The sequence below is a fragment of the Plectropomus leopardus genome, chromosome 18, assembly GCF_026936395.1.
Source record: "Plectropomus leopardus strain MGB_pleo_1.0 chromosome 18, ASM2693639v1, whole genome shotgun sequence".
Lineage (NCBI taxonomy): Eukaryota > Metazoa > Chordata > Actinopteri > Perciformes > Serranidae > Plectropomus > Plectropomus leopardus.
The window spans coordinates 26,754,318-26,779,624 of NC_142193.1; the positions used below are offsets into that span (position 1 = coordinate 26,754,318).

A 25,307-nucleotide genomic window follows, 5' to 3' on the forward strand; every position below is an offset into this window, starting at 1 on the left:
ATCTCTCTCTCTTCTGCCCATCTCCAACTCCCCTTTTATTAATTTCACGCTTTTATTTTCTCTTAGCAACACACATCTATGTGGTCGCGTCATCCTCCTCTCCCGGCACATTTTGCATCCCCCATTCCCCCACCCTTAAATCCTTGATCCCCCCCCCCTCCTTTTTATCCCTTTTCCTCCACTCCCGTGTCCATCCACTCCTCTGGCAGGTTAATTTGGCCGCAGCAGAGGGGCTCTTATGCTCCAGGTGTGGTGCATTGAATGATGACCACAGGAGGACCAGGATATGGCTCACACACACATGCACTCACACACACACACTCACACACATAGAATGAGCAGCCAATGGCCTCATCATTGCACCAACCCCTCTGTGCCCAGCATTTCTCCTTTTTTTCTTTCCTCTCTTTCCAGGAAAACTATCTGTCATGTTTTGCCAGTCAGCCTTTGCTATAATAAAACTTGATTCCGATAACAGTGTTTTCACATTGTGGCTAATAAATTGGCTTATATAATATATAACTATATAATAAATAACTATTTGTAACAGGGAAACACACGCCCAGAAACACACACACACACATAGAAACGTGTGGTCCAGTCATTTGAGGTCCATGCGACAAATGTGTATTCTGTGCCATCCCCTCGTCCACTGGGTCCTCTCTAAGCCATTACTCCCTCCTCCTCTCCTCCTTCTCTCTCTTCTTCTCATCCCAAATGAACTAATTCATCTAGCCGATTAAATAGACAGCAGCATCAATAGTTTTCAAGACTGCACTATCATAATTTTGCCTCCAGGCGCAATGAGGTGTAAAAATGGCTATTATAACTTGTTGGTGGAGACAGAAGAGTCATTGTATCTCAATGGGAGTTTGTGAATGGAAGTAATCTTTCACGCTGTAAAATCAGTGAGACATTTGCAGCAGCCGAGGAAAATTTCTGAATTAATTACTTTTTGTATTGATATTTGTGACTTGAGGGACAGATTTATGCGGTTTCTGCATTTATCACAAAATGGAAATAGCTCCATTGTTAATGGGCTCAATCGAGCAAAGTAGATAAAAGGTTTTGAAATGTAGCAAAAACAATGCCAATGTAATAAATTAAATGTCTCATTTATCAAGGCTCGACCACTGTGACATAATAGTTTTACTCCTGAGAAACAAGTTTTTAAGTCGTCACTGTATGGCATTAATCGTTAGTTCAGGGAAAATCATGCTTAACTAGACATGCAAGGTGGCTCTCTTTCAGTCCTAGCATGTACCTGTCTGCATTTTCTCTGAGGGCGGGAACACGAGTGAAATGAAACCATGTTTGAATGAAAAGAAACATAGAGATGTCCTCTTCTGTTGCTCCACCAAGCAGAAAAGAAAAAGGGTTTATAGGATGTAATGTGTGTCCAGCTGCAGAAAAGGCGGAGAAACCACCTTTGAAGCAAAGGCATAGGTTTCGTTTCAACATGGGGGTGGGATACATAAAACTGAGTTTATGGGTCCTCCTCCAGAAAATTTTGACCTTATTATACTTAACTTCCTACATTCTTGTGAAGTCTTATGCACAAATTTGTGGCTTTTATGCATCAGTTTAAGGTATAATTCTGTTATAATATAAGTCCTCTGCTACTGTCATATTTTAATTGGGGTCAGCAAAGACAGATGTTGTATTATTGAGGAGCACGTGTCCTCTCCGTCCCCCCTGAAATCTGCACCTTTGCTTGCACACAACGACGTGCTGCACTTTCTTACCTGTATTGATGTGTTAAAATGGATAAACAAATCTTTTTGAACAAATCTTATAGTGTTTGGTACAATGTCAGTGCTCATGAATCACCTGCTTTGGTCTTTTTGAACATTTTTTTAGCATCCAGTATGTATTGAGTCAGCCTTTCAAACAGTGCTCATGAATGCCCGACTTTTCACCCTTGCATGTGTTGTAGGGTAGCCGACTGCTCACATTGTTTGTTACCATGAGTGTACAAAAAAAAGCGATTAATTGGACTCAAGTTGAGACCTCCGCCAGCCATAGTCAATGTGCTCCTGATATGGCTGTTCTTCCATCTTCAGTCTGTTCATGAGCTTTAATGTGGAAACAACATTGCACACCAGTGATGGGCAAAAATGAACAGATAAATAATTTTGAACAACTCTTTTTGGTGTCCAGTATATGCCGGGTTAGACTGTTAAATGGTTAAACGTGGAGTGCTCATGAATCTCTGACTTTACTGCTCACTCTTCCCACAATGCTTTGAGGAGAGGTTTGCAGAGAATCTGGCACCATATTTTCCAAAACGTATCAAAACTTGAAAAGTTATGAAACATTTCCACGTATCAACTTGAAGGAACTAATTCTCTGAAAAGAATCTGTCCGCCCATCACCACTCATCCCCTGCTTGTGTGCTTTAACAATAAAAGTCAGTAAATCTCAACTGGCCTGCCAAGCCTTTTAAACCTGTTTTTATTTTCTTATTTGCCTGTTGGAGCTGAAGGAAAAGGTCTGGATGATGTGTTGCTGACAGCGAGTTCAGCAAATTCTGAAGGTAGATCATAAAACTGTTTTACAGAGTTGGGTTTCATTCATCTTTTATACTCGCTTTATCTCTTTCAGGGTCGCAGGGCGGGGCTGGAGCCGATCTCAGCATGCATTGTGGCAAGAGGCAAATTATGCCAGACAGGTTTTAAGTCTATCATGAGGCTGACAAATAGAGTATGACAGATAAAAACATTCACACCTGCCAGCAATTTAGAGCCCCTAATTCACGTAACCTGCATGTTTTTCCGACTGTGGGAGGACACTAACTCACCACTTAGCTATTGTACGTGTAGTCATCAACCTTGCATTTTGCGTTCCTGTTTTGAATATTAAATTGAATATGAGCACGTTGAGAACAGGACGTGATAGCTCGTACTTTACTTCATCAACAGAATTCAAATGATACTCATGCCCTTGACTTTGACTGTGAACTGTCTGTTTTTAAATGTTCTCTGTGATTGCTGTCACCGTCCTGCCGGCTGCATGTCACTCAGAGTGATTTCCCCTCCTCCGTGTCTTTACTGCGCCACCTCATCCTTTTTACTGTCTTGTTCTCTTGTTTTATTCTTCAGCATTGCAAGACACAGAGCCTGGAGGCCAGATTGCTGCCAAAACACACACACACACACACACACACACACACACACACACACAAAATACACTTCTTGTGTATGCATGTGCCACTGGAGAGCAGGTACAGGTGCACATAAACACACAAAAAGATGCACACAATGTGTACATACACACAGTTGTGAGTGACATAATAGCTGAACATGGCACTGACCGGAAGAGTCAAAGCACTGTCAAACAGGGTTGTAACGGTTTGTGCATCGGTGCCAGACTGTCACTCTATGGGGTCACGGTCTGGTGCACACAACCACACACAGAATACATAGCATGTAGCTTGACGCACGTAATGTGGGCCCAAAGTTCACAAGTGCTAGTTTGACCTGGACTTTAAGTCATTTGCTGTTAGCAGCATATGCTGAGGCAAAACAAACCAGTGGCTGTGTGAGTCAGAAACACAATGACCAGCGCAAATAAAATGCCAGAGCTGGAAGAACCCCCTGCAGGTTCCCCGGTAAGTTACAACCACAGATAGATAGATATAAGACAAAAAAAAAGACTTTTTTGCATTACGCCACTGCTATAGGGTCCCTGAATCAAAACATACAGCATGCAAATGAATATTTAATGCCATTACCCACATACAAATACATACAAATCGACCCATCACGATTAAAACATTTACTCCCACATATTGATTTTATATTTTTGGAACTGGACAATTCATTAGAAGTGCAGTACATCAGTAAATGTTTTGTTCCTAACATTCAATGCACTCCTTCAAATTAAAAATGCATATTTGTCTTTTTAGGGAACAGGACAGCCAGCTTATTTAAGGAACAATGAATTTCAGATTATGCATAGACACATAGCACAAGGTTGTTGTGAAACTCAAAATGTTAATTCTGAACGTATATCAGTTTGCAATTCCTGAACTTTCCATGCTGTGGTTTTCAACTAGCCTATAAACAACGAAATTACTGAAATTCAGTTAAGATTTTCTGTGGCCCCATCTGGCCACCCCTATAAACATTTTCTGGGGCTGCCACTACACACAATACAAGGTTAATTTCAACAAGGAGCAGGCTTTTTGAAGCCAATGTCACACACGCTGGAGCAGCTATAACATACACATCACTCTATCATCCTATAAGATGAAATTCTTCTCGATTTCCTTTAACACTGATGGATTCATGCAATGGAAAAACAAAAAAGAAGTGACATCAGGTAAAAGAAAGTGTAAGTTTAACCTTCACCTGCGTCTGCACTGAGAGTACATTCTTAGCGATTACACCCTACGCCATAAGATGCTTTAAGCACTGTTGTTTGTCACTGACGGTGCAGCATTGTGGAGCTGGTGACTAGTTTACTGTAGTGTCTTAAAAGAACGGCGGGGATATAGTGTATGTGTGTATGTGAGAGAGAGCGAGAGAGAGAGAGTTTGTGTCTCCCCCAGCTGAAAATACTGCAGTCTTCGTCATGCCTGGCTGCCTCTAAGAAGTGTGATGTAAGGGCCTAGCTTTTTTGCTCGGCTGCTTTAAAGTGATGGAGTCCAGCTTGTCTGGGCTTTGTTTAGGAAAAACACTAAATCAAACGAGACGGACATTGATTGTGTGTGTGTGTGTGTGTGTGTGTCTGTTGAAGCTGGTGTGGCACTTAGGGCAGTGCAACACAAAAATGATGTGAGCCTCGAGCAAGTGAGGTCATAAGAGTCACATGTCTCATTTCTTACACACACCTCTTTCAGGGCAGTGGTCTATACACTCATACATACACACAAAATATGTAGCACAGGCATTCATAATCACACAGACAAACACCCCTGGCCTTTTGGTGCTGATCCTCCCCCTCCCGCCTCCTCCTCTCTCACTGCGCTGCTGTTTCCTCTAATATTGTCGCTCTGTCATGCTCTCTGCCAGCCGCCCCAAACAGCAGCCAGCTTGAGTGAGGCATCGTCCAGCGGACAAAACGAGGGATCATATGGGGTGAATGGCAAACAGGCCCATTTCTGTTGATTTTAATATGGGTTGATGGGTCTGACTCACTGCATGCTGTCTGTGAGGGACACAGGACAACCTTGCCTGGTGAGGAGTAACAGCTTCATGTGTGCCATGGTGGCCTGCTCAAAGGTACTTCAGACAGATGACTGTTCATGCAGAAAAACAGTCTTTCTACTCACTATGTCACACTGATGGCCTGGGGAACTACGCAGGGGTGGAGATTACACACAGAGATCTTCCCCTCAGGTGCAGTTTGAGTTCTGTGTTTGCTCTAGGTCACTAAAGGACACGTTTGCAAATAAAAAGGTTTACCACCGATTATACACAGTTTACTCATCACCAGGAGTACTCAGCCAGTGAAAACAGTCGAGTCATGTTTTCTGTGGCTCCAAAAGTTTGCATGGTTATTTTGAAGGAAAGATGAGAAAAAAAAGAGTGGCATTTGGAAGGCAGGTAAGGTCGTTTTGGAGCTTCACCCAAACTAGCGGACTAATACTTAGGATGTTTAAACCTCTTCTTTGATTTTTGAGTACTCTTTTTGTTTAAGCTCTTCCGCAACTTTTTGGAAGTACAATACTAAAACAGTGGAGTGGTTCATTACGATATATATAAAATAGGATAGCTGTGGCTCAGGAGGTAGAACAGGTCATCCACTTATTGTAAGACAGGCAGCTCCATCGATGTGTGAGTGCATTCAAACGTTTAGAAAACCGAGCAGCAGATGGCAGCTTATATAGTAGCCTTGGCCACCTGTGTGTGTGTGAATAGATGAATGTAACAAGAGTGCTTTGAGTGGTCAAAAGATAAGAAAGGTGTTACAAAAGTACAAGTCTATTAACAAATCCAGATTGGGATTGTGGAGGGAAAAAAGGGCCTTGTAAAGCGTAACCTAGCTGCAGGCGCTTTCAAAAATGCTTGGCAGATGATTGGATGAACCATCTGTCCATCACCGGTATTGCCAAGAAAAGAATGAAAACACCTTTTTCAGTCCAGTGGGTCTTCCATTTTTTGCTATTTTTTTTTTAATGAAAATACTCCTCAGCTCCTCAACTCTCACAGTTATTGTTTTGAATTAACTGTTTGATTGGTCCGAACCACTGGCGCATTATCTGATCTCCTGATCTTGTAATTCTCGCTTGATCTCAAAATACTGCGTGAATCCAGCTGCCACGCAAGGTGACACCATAGCTGACGCATGCTGCATGGCAAATTAAAAGTTACTTGGGTGTATTTCCAGCTATTAAACAGTCACGAATGGCATAAAACAAGATGTGTTGTAATCAGGTCCCATACATCCATTTAGTACTGCTGTTGGAACATCTGAACCATTTACATAATCTATAAATCCACCTCAACAAATCCACTATCTCTACACTTGAGCACGATAGTAATTTCTTAAACACAAAGCACGTCAAAGGTAAAGTGCATGTACCGACATCATTGATTGAGGTCCAGCAAACAGCAAAAAAGAAAAAAGTTTCAATCAAAATTCAGACAGCAAAGCAGGTCTATAATGAGTTATAATGAATCATTTAGAAGTTTATAAACCTATTGAAATTCGATTAAGATTATTTTTAGCTTGTTTGCTATAATTACTTCTGTCACTGTCTCATGCTTGATCTATGCATTGCTTTTAAAAAAAAACAACTACCAAAGGGAAAAGAAAATATTTTGATCTCATTCGTAAGTTTGTTTTTGTCACAGGTCACTTTTTGATGCCCTTGACTTTAAAGCACAGGTCACATCTGATGCCTGCTGTGAAAGCACACTCAGTGTTATTCGTATTATCTTACAGGAAAAAGTCAAAGCTGCAATGATCAATATTTCTGATCTGGACACAGAATCAAAGGACAAGCTGTAATGTTAAAGCGTCATTTGTTCTGTCAGTCCCACTGAGAATCAGCATCACAGCAATATGTGAGCTACACCATCATTTTAGTCTCACAGATCCTGAAACGCACTTTGAATTTTATATTATGTCAATATTGTTTCTAACCCATGATTTTTAGAAAAAAAGCACGAAAAAAGTTTGCAGTACAGTCGACGTAAAGATACACAGAGATGCACGGCAGGAATTGTATGATGCCCATCAAGAGTAACATGCCCGAATAACCAGATCCTTCAACTCAGAAGATGTAGCAGGATCAAGGAAAAACTAATAAAACTATCTTGTACCTTGTACCTTATACGTAATAAAGCCCCTTTGCCTTATTAACTGGGAGTGCATGCTTTACTCGAGGGGCTGTCGCCGGGCGAAAATTACATAGAAACGCAAGGGGACACTTTTATGTTGTAGCTAGTAAGGGAACAAAAACAAGCATACTCTACAGACCAGAAATTTGAACTGTGGTCTATGTTTGATGAACGAAGTGATTATAAAGTAGAAAGAGAACTTTGCATGACAATATTCATAACTTTGATTAATCAAAAATAATAAAAACATTTTATTCTTTCAGTTGGTGGACACAAACAGACTAAAGGAATAGAAACTATGAGGAATAGACAAAAATATGGACTTTATGACTACTTCAAATGACAGAAAGTCAGCACCTTTTTAGATAGATAGACATACAGACAGATAGATAGATGGATGGATAGACTTTATTGTCCACTTCAGTGGAAATTTGTGGCTTTGCTCAAACACAGCAAAGGAATATACAAACACATAAAACAATATACGATTAAATCTACAATATATGAGATACAATACTGCAAACAGGTAGGTAGGAGCAAAAAATTAATATTTAAAAGAGAGCACATCTGACAAAAAAGTAGTTCTCCCTAATACAATTATTCTGTGTTCATTGCCTGGCGTAGGGATTAAAGGACTTCCTATAAAGGTTATGAACAAAAGAAATGGGCAGGTATAAGTAGGGAAAGACTAATTGAGGGGAGTGAGAACAGGTGAGGATGAGGTGAGGTAGCTCCAGGACTACTGAGGGACAGGTGAAACTAATCAGTGCGGGTCAGACGATCAAAACTGGCTGAAAACACACGAGGACAGGAAGTAAAGTGTTGAAAAAAAAGAAACAGGAAACAGTAACCATGAATGAATAATAGAAATAGAGGGAAAACATGGACCTCAGGAGGATATTGGGCAGATCACGACACAAACGACCAAAAATCGAGATGCTGACATAAATGCACATTTATCTAGAGATGAGCCGTTGCATCATCCAACTGACTCTAATAGAGCACTCCAAATATGCAGCTTTTGGCCACTATTGAGGGGACTTTGTATCATCGTTACTTGGAACAATAAAACCACATCTTTGTAGACTGTTTTTTATCAAGCACATCTCAAGTACACCCTCGTTTCTCATCATGTTACCTTTTGTCTTTGTATCTTTTCTCCCTGGTCCTGTATCTTCCATTCATCTCTACATATTCTCTCTCCCTCTCTGCATGTCTCTATTTCTACCTCTCTTTGTCATCTCGTCTCTTTGTCTGTCGAGCAGCTTTAGCACCCTATTGTCGCCTCCCTTTTCTTTTGGTGGGACGCATTCACTCCCGTCTCCGCATTCTCTTTTGGCCTACAGCATTATAGGCTACCCAAATAAAGAAAGGAAAACATAATTTGTATTCTGGACCACGTCTGTGATGTGAGAGAAAAGCAGAGACGGAGGGGGGAGAAAGAGGCAGTGAGGAGAGGAGGGGTTGTTAAAGTCACAGTTTGAAGTTGGTTAAATTCATTGGACATAAAGTCGGATGTCTGGAGGCATTCGCCCACATTGTTAACAGATTTGTTTCTTCCTAAGAGGGGAAGTTTGACCTTGAGAAACCACGCTGTCATCCACTTTATATCATAATTATCATTCTCACTTCTGCTGCAATTTGTAATTAGGCATTCATGTTGTAAAGTATTATCCATCCATCTAATTTTATGCATCATCACACAAGTTGTCAGTATATTGACACAACTTGACTGCACTGCGCTTGGTGGTTCTTTAGGATTGTCCAAATATAGATTGTGTATCCTCACAGTTGGATAATGATGCGTTTAGCCGAGTACGTGGGATGGCGATCCAACTCAAGGGCTCATCAATACACTTTTCTCAGCGCTGGTGGCATGTTGTGTGTACAAGCATTTGAATCTGCATTCGCGTGAGTGAGCAACGCTGGCCGGCACGCATGAGTGTGCACAGGGATGCCGATTTCTGCCAGTATCTGTGTGTTGCCCTGTGTTCCTAACCCCGGCAGTGATGCCTGGTCAGCAGCAGCAGCTGACACCCTCTTGTCACTGACAGCAACTCCTGCAGTGGTCAGAGACAGAGAGATGAAGGGGGGGTGGAGCTCCATTGACCTTGCAGCAGAAAACCGTAACAGCTACAGCAGTAGTAGCACACTCTCGACTGCTCAGACACAAAGACGCTCGGTCCAAGAGCGGCTTACACATCCACACGCACTCTCCCTCTCAGCGTCTCATGTTCGTTCTGACACTCGGCCCACACTCTAGTGCTTAGGACTCGCCTCGGGGCTGTTTGCCGGGGCCAGCCTTCCCACAAAACGAGAGATAGAGAGCAGGATGGAATATGGGTGGAGGGCAGGGGGCTGAGGATGAAACATGCACAGTCACATAAAGGAAAGAAATGTGCAATCACTCATGAAGCCACCAAAGACAGAGACAGTGTAACCGAGATATATCTTCATGGGAGGACGTGAAAAGGGACACACAGAGTCCTGCACACTTCTATGACTGTATGCAGTTAGTAGTGGATCTTCCTAAACGAACACAGGTGCCTTGGGTGGCACTTTTTTTTTCCCTAATTCTCAAAACTCTAATGTAGTCGAGAAATGTTTCGAAGATCTAATGCTAATGGTTGGTCTGTCACCTATGGTCCTGGCAATGCAGATCTCCTTAATGTGTTCATCAGTGAGTGATCATCACAGTCTGAACATGCTCGAGGATGATGGGTATGTTGGAGTGGAGTGTATGTGGAGAATATTGAAGTAAGAGAAAATCAAAAGTCAAAGACATCAGGGGGCATAGTACAAAACTAGAATCATCTCCTTGTGGTTTTAGGCCTCTGCCAACCAGTGATGTTGCAGTAGCAGTTTACAGCCATGCCTGCCCAGTCTCATATTTAGAAGCACAAAAGATCTATACAATCAGCACAAGGTCAAGAGGAGCACCCAAAATGAGTTTCACCAATGCAGTATTGGACCTACTGTCCCCCGTTCTGTTCCTAAGTTTGAGTGCCGAATAACGGCAAGAAAGTGTATACTTGAGTCCAACTGGACATTTGTGCCAAATTTGAGGAAATTTCCTCAAGGCCTTCTTTAGATATTGTATTTTACAAGAATGATACAGACACAAGGTCACAGTGACATTTTGACCTTTAACCACCAAATTCTCATTACTGAGTCCAAGTGGACATAAAAATTAAAGAAATTCCATTAAGGCGTTCTTGAGATATCGAATTCACAAGAATAAGATGGGCACAAGGTCACAGTGACCTTGACCTTTTACCACCAAATTTTAATCAGTTCAACACTGAGTCCATGTGGATCTTTGTGCCAACTTGAACCAAAATCCCTCCTGCATCTTTGAGATATTGCATTCATGGTAAGCATAAAAAAAACAAAAGAAGAAGATGAAATTCGCCCTGAGAAGCTTATCTCAGATGCCATTGTATGTTTGTAAAAATGTCTCACCTCCATGAGCATATAGCTTCAATACATGCAAGATAATGTCTGTTTGCACTTCCACAGAAAAGCACACATGCACCCTCCAACCACCGTGACAAATGTCTTCGCTGCATAGAAGTGCAATATGAAAGCGTGGTCTGTCTCCAACCTTACGCCTCTTACTGATTTTAACGCAGGCCTCAGCCCGCAGCCACCAGATTGAAGATGACACAGAAGTGAATGGGTCTCATGAAGGAGTGCAATATGGGATAAACATTGTAATTGAGTGTCGCTCCTGCTGCTGGCTTCTGTTTATCCTGCTGGATCAGATCACCGATATGAATTCTGAATGAGAACATCACAGTATTTAAACCCTTGAGGTATATTTTATTGCCTTCAACCCAGAGAGAAATACTACTCAAGCTCAATCATTTTCTTTGTTGCATTTCACAGAGGTGTACAGGCTTAGTGTGATATACTGATCTGTGAGAGTGAGACTAAATGTTTATACTTTTAACTCCACAGAAAAGGTTTGTTATCGCAATGCATTTTGTGAACACTCAGGTGTCTAAAAACAAGTTAAATTCTGAACAGTAATGGCAGATTCTGCCACTAGCAACGACAACTACTTTGTAGAGTGGGCCTTTTCGAATAAAAGCACTTTAGATGGCTGTTGCTGAAAAGATGTTATTCATAAATATTATGATAGTCAAAAATGGGGTCTGTTTTCCTACAAAAAATAAGAAATAATGTCAAACATACTATGTCAGACTTCTATCAGACTGATAGAAAAAGGAACTTTGATTTTACACATTAAGGGTGTTTTTCTGTATGGTATTTGATTCCAGCCCGTTCTCACTCCGAACTTGTCAAATATGTCCACTCTGTCAGTACTTTCGGTGTACGATATGTTATTATATGCCAGGGGATGGCTGGAAGGCACTAATCGCATCCACATGCAATGTGCACAGGCGGCATCACTTGAGAACGTGTCCGGACAAAACCGGTCACATGCACATTAAACACTGAAAGACGGCGTCAGGTAAAACGCTGCTGGTAACCATGTAAATAAAGAGGCGGGAGTGCACTTATAGAGCTGGAGGTGGATGGATCCCAAAAACCACCAACTTTCATGCGGGAGTCTGAAGTTTGCTTCCCATGTGGATGTGTGTTTGGGGTTTTTTTTCTACACCTTATCATGTGCCTCTTATACCTAAACCTTACCATCTGTGACTTTGTTGCCTAATTCTAACCATTGTGGTGCATTCCTACATTTCAAATGAATCCTCAGTGTTACAAATAAAAACATTCAGCTAAATTCCACACATTTTCATTTTGGTGCTGAAAACGTAAAAATACTTTGGATCGGGTTATAGGAGTGCAATGTGAAGTAGTTTAGTATCTGTTATTGTCTTGCAGTCTTGGCATATGCAGAAGTATTTTATTCAGTTTATAACATGTTCCTTGCATGATCACCCTTTGCCTGCTCACACCGTAATCCCCGTCCATCCCACAGCGATTCTGTGTACAAGAGAGAGAATGAGAAAAACAGGCAGCAACTTTTGATAGCAAACATTTGTTTTGGATTCGGGTCAGCTTCAGGTCAGATGTGTGCTCAAAGCTTTGGGCCAAAGCCCAGACCAGGCTCACTGGATCGGGCTGTAGCGTCAGAATGTTCTGGCCCTCGCTCTGTTGGGAATGTTTCAGCATAAAGCCGAGTATAGCAGGCGATAATGTACACCAGGGAGGAGAGAGTATGGGTGATGGGATAAGGACTGCGGATTAAATTAAATGTAGAGTCAGGGAATTGGAAAATAAAGGTCAGACGAAAGGGGAATACAGGAATCGGAGGAAGCGATAAATGGAAGGAAAACTTCCCCTGGCCTTTGTTCCTGAGGGGCGGGAGGCGTCCTGGGATATGACACTCAAGAAGGATTGATGGATATTGTTCACAACGATTGCTGCTTTCCAAGGCCACAGCCACGGCTCGTCTCGCCTAATCTCTGCTATTGAGATGAGCTGTCATTCACTTCACGGGTTGATAATGCAATTCCATCTGACCATTGACAGTCCGTTGCTTTACATTAGCTTGAGCTGTTTCAAGATAACTCTGCTTTGCATACAGGGCGCCGGGACTGTGCGACACTTTTCCTTTTCCCACCTGCTCTCTTGTGTTGCGCTGGGAGCAAAGAACTTTCCGCTCACTTTGAATAATTCAACTTTGAAAACATGAGATGTGGAACAGGAACAGGGAACAGGTAAAGGATTGAAAGTGGTGCTCCATTTTCAAAAAGTCCTTTTTTGGTTATGCACTTTGAAGAACACAACTTAAGATTAACAGCTGGGAAAAGGAGGCAGCTATATTATATAGAGATTTTTATTTTACTATAAATTGAGGTAAAATATTCACGTAGCCTTCATTAAGTGTTGGAACTTTATTTTAAGATTGTGAATCTTTAATTTGGGTTGGGGGGTTATACATTTTCTTGCTAAGTGTTAAATAAGAAGATTGATAAAGTGGTATCAATTTGTATTTCTACAAATTGCTGCTGTGAAAAAAAAATGTAACTCATGAGGAGATCTGCCCATGCTGCATTCAAGGACCTGTACAAACCTCTGAATATAGAGAGGGGACACAGCATAATACAAGGGGACACACACAAAACATAAATCAATTGACACCACATGAAGTAAGAGTTATATTCTCCAACTCTTAGCATATCATCCGAAATAAATCAAACCTATCTTGTTTCTGTTTGAATGTAAATGTAAGGTTACGAGCAAATATGACCCATATCTGCATATCTTTCTCTCAAGTGACAGATCTGATCTTGTCAGAGCTGTATCAACAAAGATAACTAATTTCTGATCATATCTCTCTCTCACTCAAAGCCATTACAAAAAGCTACCTCAGAAAGCTAAAAAGTACTTTGTCTGATCAAGATCCTATCATGTAGCAAATGTGCAACGTGTATTAATAAGTTGCATATGTTTCTTAATATTCAGTGATATTCATGTGGATGATGGGTGGACTGTTTTATGTTTTAAGTGTAGATCGTAGTGTAAGTAGTGTGCCCTAATTAGCTCCCTAGTAGTATTTTAAATGTAATTCAGCCTTAATGTGATAAAATTAGCTGAAAGTTACCTTAAAGTAAGAACCAATAAAATAACGGAGTTCGTTATTCATTGCTGATGTTGCAAAAATTGCCATTTGTTGCACGAGTATACTTTTAACCTAAGGATTGACGCATTGCTTTAAAAAACGGTGTGACTCTATATATACCGTGACTTTGCTCCCCAAAGACGGAGGCTTTAAGTGGCTTTGATAAAATAGGTCACATCATCATCCTATTTAATTTATCTATTCTAAAAAAAGGATCAAGCTCTAAAATAAGAAACGTCTCGATCCATTTTTTACTCACTCTGTCCCAGCTGACCGCATGTTCGTTAATGATCTCATTTAAGAGGTCACGGGTTTTCTAATTGGAAGCGGCTTGACTCTTGTTGGACCGGGATGACCTCTTTGACAGTCTAAAGTTGGTGTCGACTTTTTGACCTCGTTAAAAATACTTTCGCCTCTGTCATCGCTGTCCTTAGAAATAACACCCAACCCTTCAAATAGCTCAACCAACCTTTTGGACCCGAGTTCTCCCTCAAGAAAAAGAAGCACTTTGCCTGAACAACGTTTGACAAAAGGAGTAAAAGAGCACAAATGAGCTGCAGCACAGAAGACCCTGGAACCAAAGCGTTTAAAGTAATGCTGGCATTGAAATTTAACCACCATTGGACAGCATAACACCTGAAACCTTTCCATTCGCTGTGTACAACACCTTCACATGACCTCACAAAGTCCAGCTGAGCACTGGCAGAACACCGTGCACCGCTCCAATCCCATCACTTATTCAAATATTAGCTAAACCGCAGCATCTGATGTTTCAATAGATGCTGTGCACTTCACGCTCATAATTCCTTATTAGCAGGTGGCTCGGTTCCAGTGCCGCTGCCACCTACACAAACAATGACTTGTGCGCAGCTTTGCACCATTGTCTGCAGGCACATACACACACACACACACGCTAATAAGCCCCGAACTGGTTGCATTGAGCACGTTTTTCACTGATCATCCTGCATATCAGCGAGACCATCCTCCAGATGCCAGCCGCCTCGCACAACATCTGTCCTTGACCTTGGCGATGAAGACTCACCAGTGACGAGACTGTCTGCCTATCACAGCCTCCTGTCTGAGCCCATTATGATATCATTTTTTTTATGTGTGTGTGGGGATGTGATTGGATGGCTGGTGGGAGAAATTCATGTTATCTGTGACCTGCTCTGCATCAGTGCACCGTTTGTCTGTGTGTGCACCTGTATAAGCCTATTTGTATCAGTTTGCATCTGTAGGACAAGGTCCAGTGACCCGTGCTGCTACGGTATATCATAACTAGTGTGTGGTGACTTTGCATGCAGGCCGATAAGCAAATGCAGCATAAAGTATACTGCATGCATGCTTGACACTGAGTGTTTCTGATTTCTTTTTTTAAACCTGTTCCCTCAGCAAAAAAAAACATCTTCTTCACTCTCTTTAATCTAACCTGTTCTTTAATTAATGCCTTTTAACAAGGGCCCTGAACACCAGGTTAATTGTGCTTTTCATGACAAAATCAGCCCAAATGCAAATTGTCTCTGAGAGACCTCTGCGCCGTGGCTGAACGGTGTTTTAATTATCCAGACAAACCCTTAAGTGGAGGAGAAACTGTAGTGGCCATATGCTCAGCAGTCACAACTTATCTCACAGTTGCATATCAGCTCACAGGTGGCGGGGACGCACAGAGAAAGATGACAGCAGATTTAAACGACAGTGAAAAGAGGGGAAATAGGAAATGGAAAGTAGGGAGGGGAGAAAAAGGAAAAATAAAGGTCAAGGTGAACTAGAAACACAACTTTGTGGTTGTATGCTGCCCTGAAACACTCAGGTTGCATTTACATCCATGTCTGTGAAAACATCTCCCCCTCGGCAGCACAGAAGATCTATACAATCAGCACCGTTTCAAAGTGGAAACCGGAGATTAGCGTCACCAGTTCAGTATCTGATCAAATGTCTCCGCTTCTGTTCCTGAGATATGACACTGAGTAATGACCAAAAAAGTGTGTTTTTGCAGAACGTTATGATGTCACAGTGAACTTTCGACTTCTAAGTGATGGAATCACTTCATCATTATATTCTATAAGACATTTGTGTGAAATTTTGTCATAATTTACATATGAATTCTTGAGCATGCATGTGAGATCACTGTGACCCTTGTCCACTGAAATCTAGTGACTTCTTCGCTGAGTCAAAGTGAACATCCGTGCCAAATTTGAATAAACTCCCTCAAGGTGTTCTCAAGGTAAAATCTCACAAGAATAAGACAGACAAGCTCACAGTGACCTCTACCTCTCACCTATGACCACCTAAATATAATCAGTTCATGGTTGAGTCCAAGTGGACATTTGTCCTAAATTTGAAGAAATTCCCTTAGGGTGTTCTTAAAATACCACGTTCATGAGAATGAGGTGGATCCAAGGTCACAATGACCATGACCTTTGACCAACAAAATCTAATCAGTTCATCCTTGAGCCACAGCGGACATTTATGCCAAATATAAAGAAACATCCTCAAGTGGTTCTTGGGATATTGCATTTACAAGAATGAGACAGAGAAGGTCACAGTGACCTTGGACTTTGAACTATGATCACCAAAATGTACTCATGGCATTGTTGAGTCCAGGTGGATTTTTGTGCTAAATTTGAAGACATGACCTTGAGGCATTCCTGAGATATCTTGTTCATGAGAGTGAGATGTACATATGTAAAAATAGACCGACAACCCAAAAACATAACGCCTCCGGCCCCGGTTACTGCCGGCACAGAGGCATAAAAACTAAGATCAAAAGAAGCGCACAGAGAAAGCAATTTCCCAGCGTGCACCATGCTTACCTCTGACTTCTCACAATTAACTGATACTCTCTTACCTACGATAACAAGCCCACACAAACAACCACCCCTCTATCTTTCCCAGTAAAACGACATTTCCCTAACCAGTCTACCCACTGGCAGGCTTCCATCTTACTCACTCACATTCACCGTTATGTCTCCACACAACAATGAACAGCAGAGGAGAAAAAACAGACAACCAGAGGGCAATTGGCAATGTGGGACAAAGGATAGGCTCCCTGAGAATACACAGGAATACACACAAAGGTACTGTATACACACACACACACACACACACACACACACGCTGACGCATAATCATCACCAGAATTGCTCGTGATGTTTTTTTCATTATGTGTGGTCTGGACAATGCAGCCATGTGACAGATAATGAAAGCATTTCTATGGACAGTCTGAAAATACATGTTGCTGTGTGTGTGCGTTTCTGTTCCTATGTGTATTTTTAGCCACACTAGTCATGTGCCACTTTGGTCCTGATTGAAATATTTCAACAACTATTGGATGGATTGCCATGATGTTTGATAATTGTATAAGACATTGTAAGCATTGTATGAACGCAGGGCTGTTCCAAAGTTATTCAAAACTCTCTCTTTCCGTTGCCCAACGTTCACTCTGTCATTATGCATTAATTGTTTTTCTTTCATTTTCGGTTTGAATTGCGCTCTTTTAATTCCATCATCTCCTTGTCTTCTCTCTCTGACTCAAGATTAATGCTTATTTTAATAACTTTCAATATTTGCATAACAAAAGTGGAAAGAAATTCCCATTTTCTTTTGCCAATTTCCTAAAATTCAGTTAAAATATAAGCTAATTTGGATGGAAATCCCACTATATTGAGTATGATAGTGCTTTTGTTAGACACTAATCTAAGGATGCTGAGTTACAGTCTCACAGACAAAGCATGTCTGCAGATTTTTAGTCTTTACATTAGTGCCATTTGAATTATTCTGACATTAAACCAGTTGAGATTTAAATGACCCTACATCATACCCAATTATATTTTAAAGGACTACTCACACTATTAGATAGATTTTTAATTTGCAGCAACATGAGGGCAGATATGTGCATGTCCTCTTAATGACAATCATTAAGTATAAAGATTCAGTCACACATTTAGCACAACCATTAAAGCAAGCCTTCTCTGGTCCATTCACCTCATAATAGACAAAATCATGAGCCAAAGACAGACAAAAAGAAAGACAAAAAAACATATTATCCTTTATGTATAATGTCAAAGAAATACACATTACAGGCTGACACTATAGGAAAAATGATTGTTTGCACCTCGTTTTTCGCACGTTTAGTTCAACACGTGCTAACTGCTCCTGAACTGAACACAACATGGATATACAAGAGTGGATCCCATGTCAGTGTGAAGGACTGTGTCTGGATCTATGTACCATGACATGAAGAGAATGGCACACACACACACGCACACACACACACGCACACACGCACACACACACACACACACACTTTTTTTCCATCTTATCCGACAGGCCACAAGAGCCACCTCAAACCAGCATTTAGCAGCACTTACAGCTCCTGCAGTTAATCAGAGCACTTAATAGGAGCAACCAGACCACATATTGTTAATGGACATACATACACACGTATAAACTCCCTGACTGAAGTCCCTGTCCGCCTGTTACGGTGCCTAAATACCTTTCCCAGTCCACCTGTCCCAATCCCACTGACACCACCTGAAATTTCTCTTACATTAGTTCTCCACGCTTCCTTAAACACACCAGCATCAGTACCACACAGCTCCACACACACACACACACACACACACACACACACACACACACACACACACACTTCCAACAGTCTTTCCACCTGTCTCTCTTCTTACCCAGCACATACACAGCACATCACACAAATGTCTCGTACCCGCACTGTGAGGTCTCCTCCCCAAAGAGCATTATATCACACCTGGGTATTTCACACTCCGCAGAGCGCCACCCTCGTTAAATCGCTGATTTCCTGTGAAATCAGGAGAGGATATGCTACCATGCATCACGCCTGACTTTTATATCTAATGGAGAAGTGGTGATAAAGTTTATGGGGACCTATGATGTGTGAGAGAGACTGGCAGGAGAAAGGTCCAGAGAAGTGTGTGGATGGCTAAAGTATAGGCTGTATTTAATCTATAGTGCTTGGGGGAAAGAAAGGGATTTTTTTTAACAATAATGGCTACTTTATTTTATGCTCTTCTCTGTAGAGAGGCTTATTAAAATACTTGTCTCTCTCCTACTATTATTAGTACTATTTCAATGTGTCCAAAATGTACACGGTGCACCTCAAGGATAAATTCTGGGTCCTACTGTTTTTTCTTTTCACATGCTTCCCATGGACAATATATTGTTTGTGTATATGCAGATGATATATAACTGTATATTCCTATCAACCCTGCTGAAGTTTGGCTGCCCAAACTTATTTTTTTTTGGGGGGGGGGACTTTTGACAAGACAGCTGTAGCCAGAAAGGGGTTGAGAGAGAGGGGATGACATGCAGCAAAGGGCTGAGGTTGGAATCAAACCTGCGGCTGCTGTGGCATGAACATAGCCTTTCTACATGGGGTGCCTGCTCTACCAGGTGAGCCACTGGGCATCCCATAATGTTCTTCATCTTAACAAGGACAAGGCTGAGTCAACAGTCTCCTCACCCAGCATTAATCAAACCATTTCTGCCAGCCCTCAATGCAGATAAAGTTATTCGTCCTCTCTGGATTATTGTAACTTGCAGTAAAAACGTCATAAATTATCTTCAATTGGCTGAAAATGCAGCTGCACAGATTTGACTATGATGACTACGAGAACAAAACTGCTTTACCCCAAATCCCCTCGCTGGCATCCCACTGCTTCCAGGACAATTAGAAATTCTATTATTGAGTTATAAGGAAAAAAACAGATTGGCTCCAAGCAATATCTCTGACCTACTATAACCATTCATACAAGCTCTTCTAGCTAGCTTTTGATTTCAAACTAAGGGAATGCATTTTCTGCCATCGCACCTAAACTGTGAAATGAATTACTGCTCACAATCTCCATTTTGTTTTAAAAATGCTCTTTTTTGAAAGCGGCTTTTAACTGCCTTACATGATACCCCCAGGACTATATTAAACCATTTCATATATTTTCTTTAAATCTATCCGGTCTTACTCTACCATTTTGGTCGAGAATGAAACGATTGGATGGATTACAATGAAATGTTGTAAAGACGTTCATTGTCTCCAGGCTCTATCTGAAACCCCTGGGTTTTTGGGTTTTTTTGCACATCTGTGCTGTCCTCTAGCACCAACTTCAGGTCAAAGTTTTCTGTTACTCATGAATACAACTCAACATCTGCTTCCATCGACGTCCTAAACATTTTGTCAAATATCAGTCTTTTTTTCTCATCTGTCTTTCTCTCTCTACATTGCGACCTGAGAAGGTATTTGAACTTATCTCGTCCCTCTCCCACATTAAAACTCTCCCTCCTTCATCACCTCTCTGCCCTTCAAGACTATCGCACCAACAGCTCCCGCCCGCCCTTCCCCAAACAAATGTCACTTTCTAATTGGCCTGGCTTGGCGAGGCAGGAGAGCATCGCCGTTTGGACAGCTGTTAATCTAAGAGGTTGGCAGTGGCAGAGGGATTGTGCCAGTGACGGTGGCGGGGAGAGGGATGACAATCTGGAACAGCACTGAGAATGACGCAATGAGGCAGAAAGACTTAAAAGACAGAAAAAAAAGAAGTTTGAGTCTGGTGCAAAATCACTCACGCCACGGTCTGTCCACACATCTGTCATTGTGACGTTATGTTGTGCCAACGAAAAAAAAAGAACCACAAATTAAAATGCAGTGTCACTTCACATCTCTCACCTTCTGTGCATCCTGTGTAGTATGGACTATTAACGTACGAGCGCAAACCCTGCAGTTTCATTCAAGCATCTGCTCCGAAGCCTCAGCATCACCCACACGGGGATGTAATGGGTTTTCTCCCCCCTCTTCTCTTTCTTTCACACACATACACACACAATGAAGCACACACAGACACACAGCGCTCGGGGAACCAATCACCATCGCCTGTTTTCAGGTCCTGTTTGTGAATGGGATTTTTTACGGGAGAGGAGGAGGCAGGCAGCGCTGCATTTGTAGGCATGCAGCTGCCACACCGGAGAAACATCCCATTTTTGAATTATTTCTCTCACTCTCTGCTGGCTGCTGCCTAATCCATTTTTGATGTTTCTGTTTTTTGTTTTTTTTTTCTCACGCCCTCATTTCCATTTTTGGTTTTCTTTGCATCTTCTTGAACTCTTTGTGACTCTGTCTTTTTTGATGCAGCAGTCGATTGTGATTGCTGCATCAAAATAGCCTCTTTTCCCCATGCTTTTCTTTCACTTTTCCTCTGACACACCATCATCATCATCATCATCATCATCATCATCATCATCATCATCACCATCATCATCATCATCATCGCCTCTTTTACATCTTTTTCACTCTCATGTCATGTCACTCTCATATACTGCAGAACAGCTTCTCCACAAACCTTATTGTCTTCTTTTCGTTCAGTCTGCCTCCTAAAGCAGCAGTTGATGCATGTAAGGTTAATGACACACACACACACACACACACACACACACACACACACAGACATGCTGTAGACACTTACCTCTAGTGACAGGGTCTTCGTCCCGGGTGTTTCTGAATCCTCAGTAGTTGGAGGAAGAGCGGCGAGCCTGTGAGCTTCCGGCGGCTGGAGAGAAGTGGAGGACAGAAAGAGACAGAAAGAGAGCGAGAAAGAGAGATAAAAGACAGGAGACAGCAGAGAGTGAGAGGTATAAAGAGACAGAGAGAGAGAGAGAAAGTGGACGAGAGCAAGCAGGCTGTGCGATCCAAGAAGAGGAGGAGGAAGAGGAGGAGAAGGAGGAGGAGGGTGCTCCGGCTGGCTGGAGGTGAGATGAAGGGGAGAAAGAGAGAGGGAGGGAGAGATAAAGGAAGAGGGAGGGAGAGAGTGAGGGTGCGCTGGATTGGGATAGGAGGGGATGGTGTGATGTTGGAGAGGAGGAGGAGGAGGGATTGCAGGGAATGGAGCGAGAGGAAAGTTGGACAGAGGAGGGAGGAAGGATGCAGAGACAGAGGAACATGGGAAAAAAGGTGATTTATTGGGAATAAGTGAAATCATCAGACTTTAAAACTCTCTCTTTACTCCGTTACCACTGTAACCTTTCACAGCCACCAAAAGTACAACTCATGTGGAGCGTCACATGCCGCCCGTCCCCTGAAGACAATCAATTTCAGAGTGGAGAAAATGCCCTTCGATCCATTAAATCACACTGTAATCCAATCCTGTGTTGGTGTGTTGCAGTACGGATACTGCAATTAACTTTGGAGCAATAACTTACAGGAGCCGGCAGACAAAGAGCTGGAAGAGAAAAAAAACAGAGCTGGAGAGGCACGAGAAGGTGAAGGAAGAGGAGCTTTGTGACCAAAATGGACCCGGGGTGTTTTGAGGTATGCTAAGAAAAGGATGCAGTGATAATGACAGAGGGCATTAGACGGGACATGTGGAGAGTGGAGGAAGAGGAGCAGATTTAGCCTCTGGCTAAATGCACTCTGGGATGAAAGAAGAGAAGAAGAGAGGGGAAAAGGGAAAGAAAGAAAAGGTGGTTGAATGGAGGATGATGATATTGTGAAAATCCACTCATCTGTCATTTGCCTTTCAGAGAGTTTAGGGATGTGGATGGTGAATGTAACCTGGAGTCATGGATGGATTATGAAAGCACAGACCCCCGGCACAGACAAGTAACAGGCCCCCATCCCTCCCACACAAGAGTCATCTTGTATTTGTAGTTAATTTTGGTCACTTTTATTCGCTTTGTCATCTTTTTGAATCTCTGGTATTTTGTTTGTAGTCTTTTTGTTTTGTGGTCTTTATTGTATTCTTATAGATGTTTTGTAATTCTTGAGTCATTTCACAGCTGGTTTTTTTTTTGCATCTGCTTTTGGTTGTTTTTTGTCTCTATGGCTGTTTTGCATCATCTGTATGTTTTGTTGTCTCTTTGTGTTGCTTGTTAATTGTTTCTTCGTGCTCTTTTTTGTCTTTACATATTCATTTTACAGCCCACCTTTTAGTCATTTTGCATCTGTTTGTGATCATTTTTTGTCTCTTTGCGGTCATTTTGCATCACTCTGGTATTTTGTGTTTGTAGTCTTTTTGTATTTGTGTTTGTTTTTGGGGTCTTCATTTTGCATCTCTCTGATGTGTTTGTGGTCTTTTTGTTTTGTTTTAGTTGTCGTTTTGCTGTCATCATGGTCTTTTTGTTATTTTTAGCTGTTTTGCATCTGTTTGTTCTTATTTTGCATTTTGTGTTTGTTAATTTTTTTAGGGTTCGATTTTTTTGTGTGGGGGGGGTATTTTCTGCGTCTTTGTTGTTGTTCTGCATCTCTTTTTTTACTTTTATTTAGGTGTATTGCATTTGTTTGTGATTGCTGGTTGTCTCTTTATAAACGCCTTTCAAACCACTGTAGTCGTTTTCATCTCTGATGTTTTGTGTTAGTGGTTTTTTTGTTTTTGTGGTAGTTTTTCTGTCTCTTTGTGGTCATTTGACACATCTTGTTAGTTGCAGAGTTTTGATTTTGTCTCTTTGTAGTCATTTTGTGTCTCTTTGTGGTTATTTAGCTGTCTTTGTAGCCATTTGCAGACATTCAAACTGTTTTTTAGTTGTTTGCATCTTTGTCATAATTTTCTGTCTTTTTATAGCCGTTTTGTGGTTCTTTGTACTTGTTCAGTTGATATAGTCCTCTCTTTGGGGCCGTTTTGCATCTTTGTTGTCACGTTGCATTTTTTCCTGCAGCTTTTCTGTGGTCGTTTTGCTTCCATTCTCACTTGTTCTACATCTCTCACATTTCATTGACTTCTCAACAAGCAATGTTACTTCAAACAGAAGCTCTGTCTGCCTAAGCCCGTTCAGTAATCCATCCATGATTACAGTGTGGTGAAAGAAATCCTGTGAGGTGTTGAGTAGTGTGCAATTATAAGCTTGTGTGTTTTCTTTTTGTATGTTTATGTGGCCATGTCTGCTACTGTTTAACCTTTGCAGGCAAATTAATCCCTGAATTCACTGAATAAGTGTAGCGTGGCAAAAATAAAAAAGAAATAAAAAAATCCGGATATGGTTTTGGAAAAAGGTACTGATTAACGGGTCAAGTCACATTCATCACACGAGGACCTGAGGGCCGCAAAAGGACCTGTGATAAAACCGATGTGATGCATTTAAAAATCTCTGTGTCGGAGGTACGGGTCAGCTGAGGAGCTGAGGAATCATTTTCTCAAGGTGATGACTCATTTGCTCAAGGACACTTCAGCAGCGTGGATGCTGGCCAACAAAGAGCTTAATCCGGGGAGTTTTGTCTCCCTTTTCAAAAATAGCTTTACTCAGCTGTTTAAACACATCACTGACAGTGGCACTCCATTTCCATAAAAGCCTGTAAAAATCTAGCTTTAAAAAAAACAAACTAAAATGGCCCAAGGCTTGCCAGTAATGTGTTGTTTTCCCACACATTAATGTGCTTCACCATGATTCTCACGCAAATCACCCTCCAGAGTGTGTGTGCATGGATTTGTGCTGCAAGCGAAGTCCAATTTTGTATTTTGTGTTTGTAAAATAGATGGACAGCGAGAGATACGGGCGCAGCTCCAGCTTTGAGGGATTGCGCTTTACAAGTTGCTACATTTCTGTCGACTCCCGAGCTGCAGATCATACTCTGGCTGTCAGTCCTGCACAAGCACCACTGACAATAAAATAGGAAGTGAGTGCACACTATGAAGTAAAGCACAATTTACTTATTCAAATAAGAATCACTGTTTGAATTTTTACCTTTTGGATATGACATTCAGGGCATTAATTCAGAAGCATACCTCTATGCTATGTAAAGATATAGTGGAGTATGGTGTCCTTAGCAGAGAATGAACACACACCCTTTTTGCGTGTGCTGTAATGTGGTAGACGGACTGGCGGCACATACATTTTATTGCATGTGAGTCTTGTGCATGTCATCTGCTGACTAGCTAATTGCTGCAGCTCTGTACTGCACTCATGAGGCGGTTAACACTGATAACGAGGTGGCAACATCACAGACGCATAATACCCACCCTCTGGTTCACCCCGATTAACAGTTTTAGCTCTGTCAGCACTGTTGCTGTTGTTATGCTGCCTTCATGTGCTCCTCGGCAATATCATATTCACCAAATTTACGTGTTACAAGCACATGAGCAGCCCTCCCATGAGTGGGAAATGTCGATGATACCCAAGCTGCCAAGTTGTGATGTTTGCAAATAAAAGAATATATCAAAATTAAAAACTGGAAACTGCTATCAACCTCTTGCTTAAACACTCTTAGCATTAAAATGCAACCAATCTTCTTTGTAGCTCCCATGTTGTTCCCACCTTACAACGTCAAAGCACATGAACACAACAAAGTCAAAAGAACAACTTCCCATCTCGGAAACTCCGACCCTCCAACATCACATGAACGCACTATTAGCATCGGCAGCACTGTTGCTGTTGTTAGCACTGTTAGCACCATGAGCTGCTGGCCACCA

The 25,307-nt window shown here is 41.7% G+C and overlaps 1 protein-coding gene across 2 annotated transcripts in view; it reads right to left on the minus strand.

Moving 5' to 3' along the window:
* pvalb6 (parvalbumin 6) overlaps positions 1-21,690 on the minus strand; it is a 57,180-nt gene extending 35,490 nt beyond the window's left edge. The window contains exon 1 of one of the 2 annotated variants that reach the window (XM_088069550.1): positions 21,375-21,690. The gene's annotated coding sequence lies outside the window, so the exon portion shown is untranslated. The remainder of the gene's footprint in view (positions 1-21,374) is intronic. The other variant, XM_042504710.2, reaches the window with a different exon arrangement.
* Between the last annotated feature and the right edge of the window lie 3,617 nt (positions 21,691-25,307).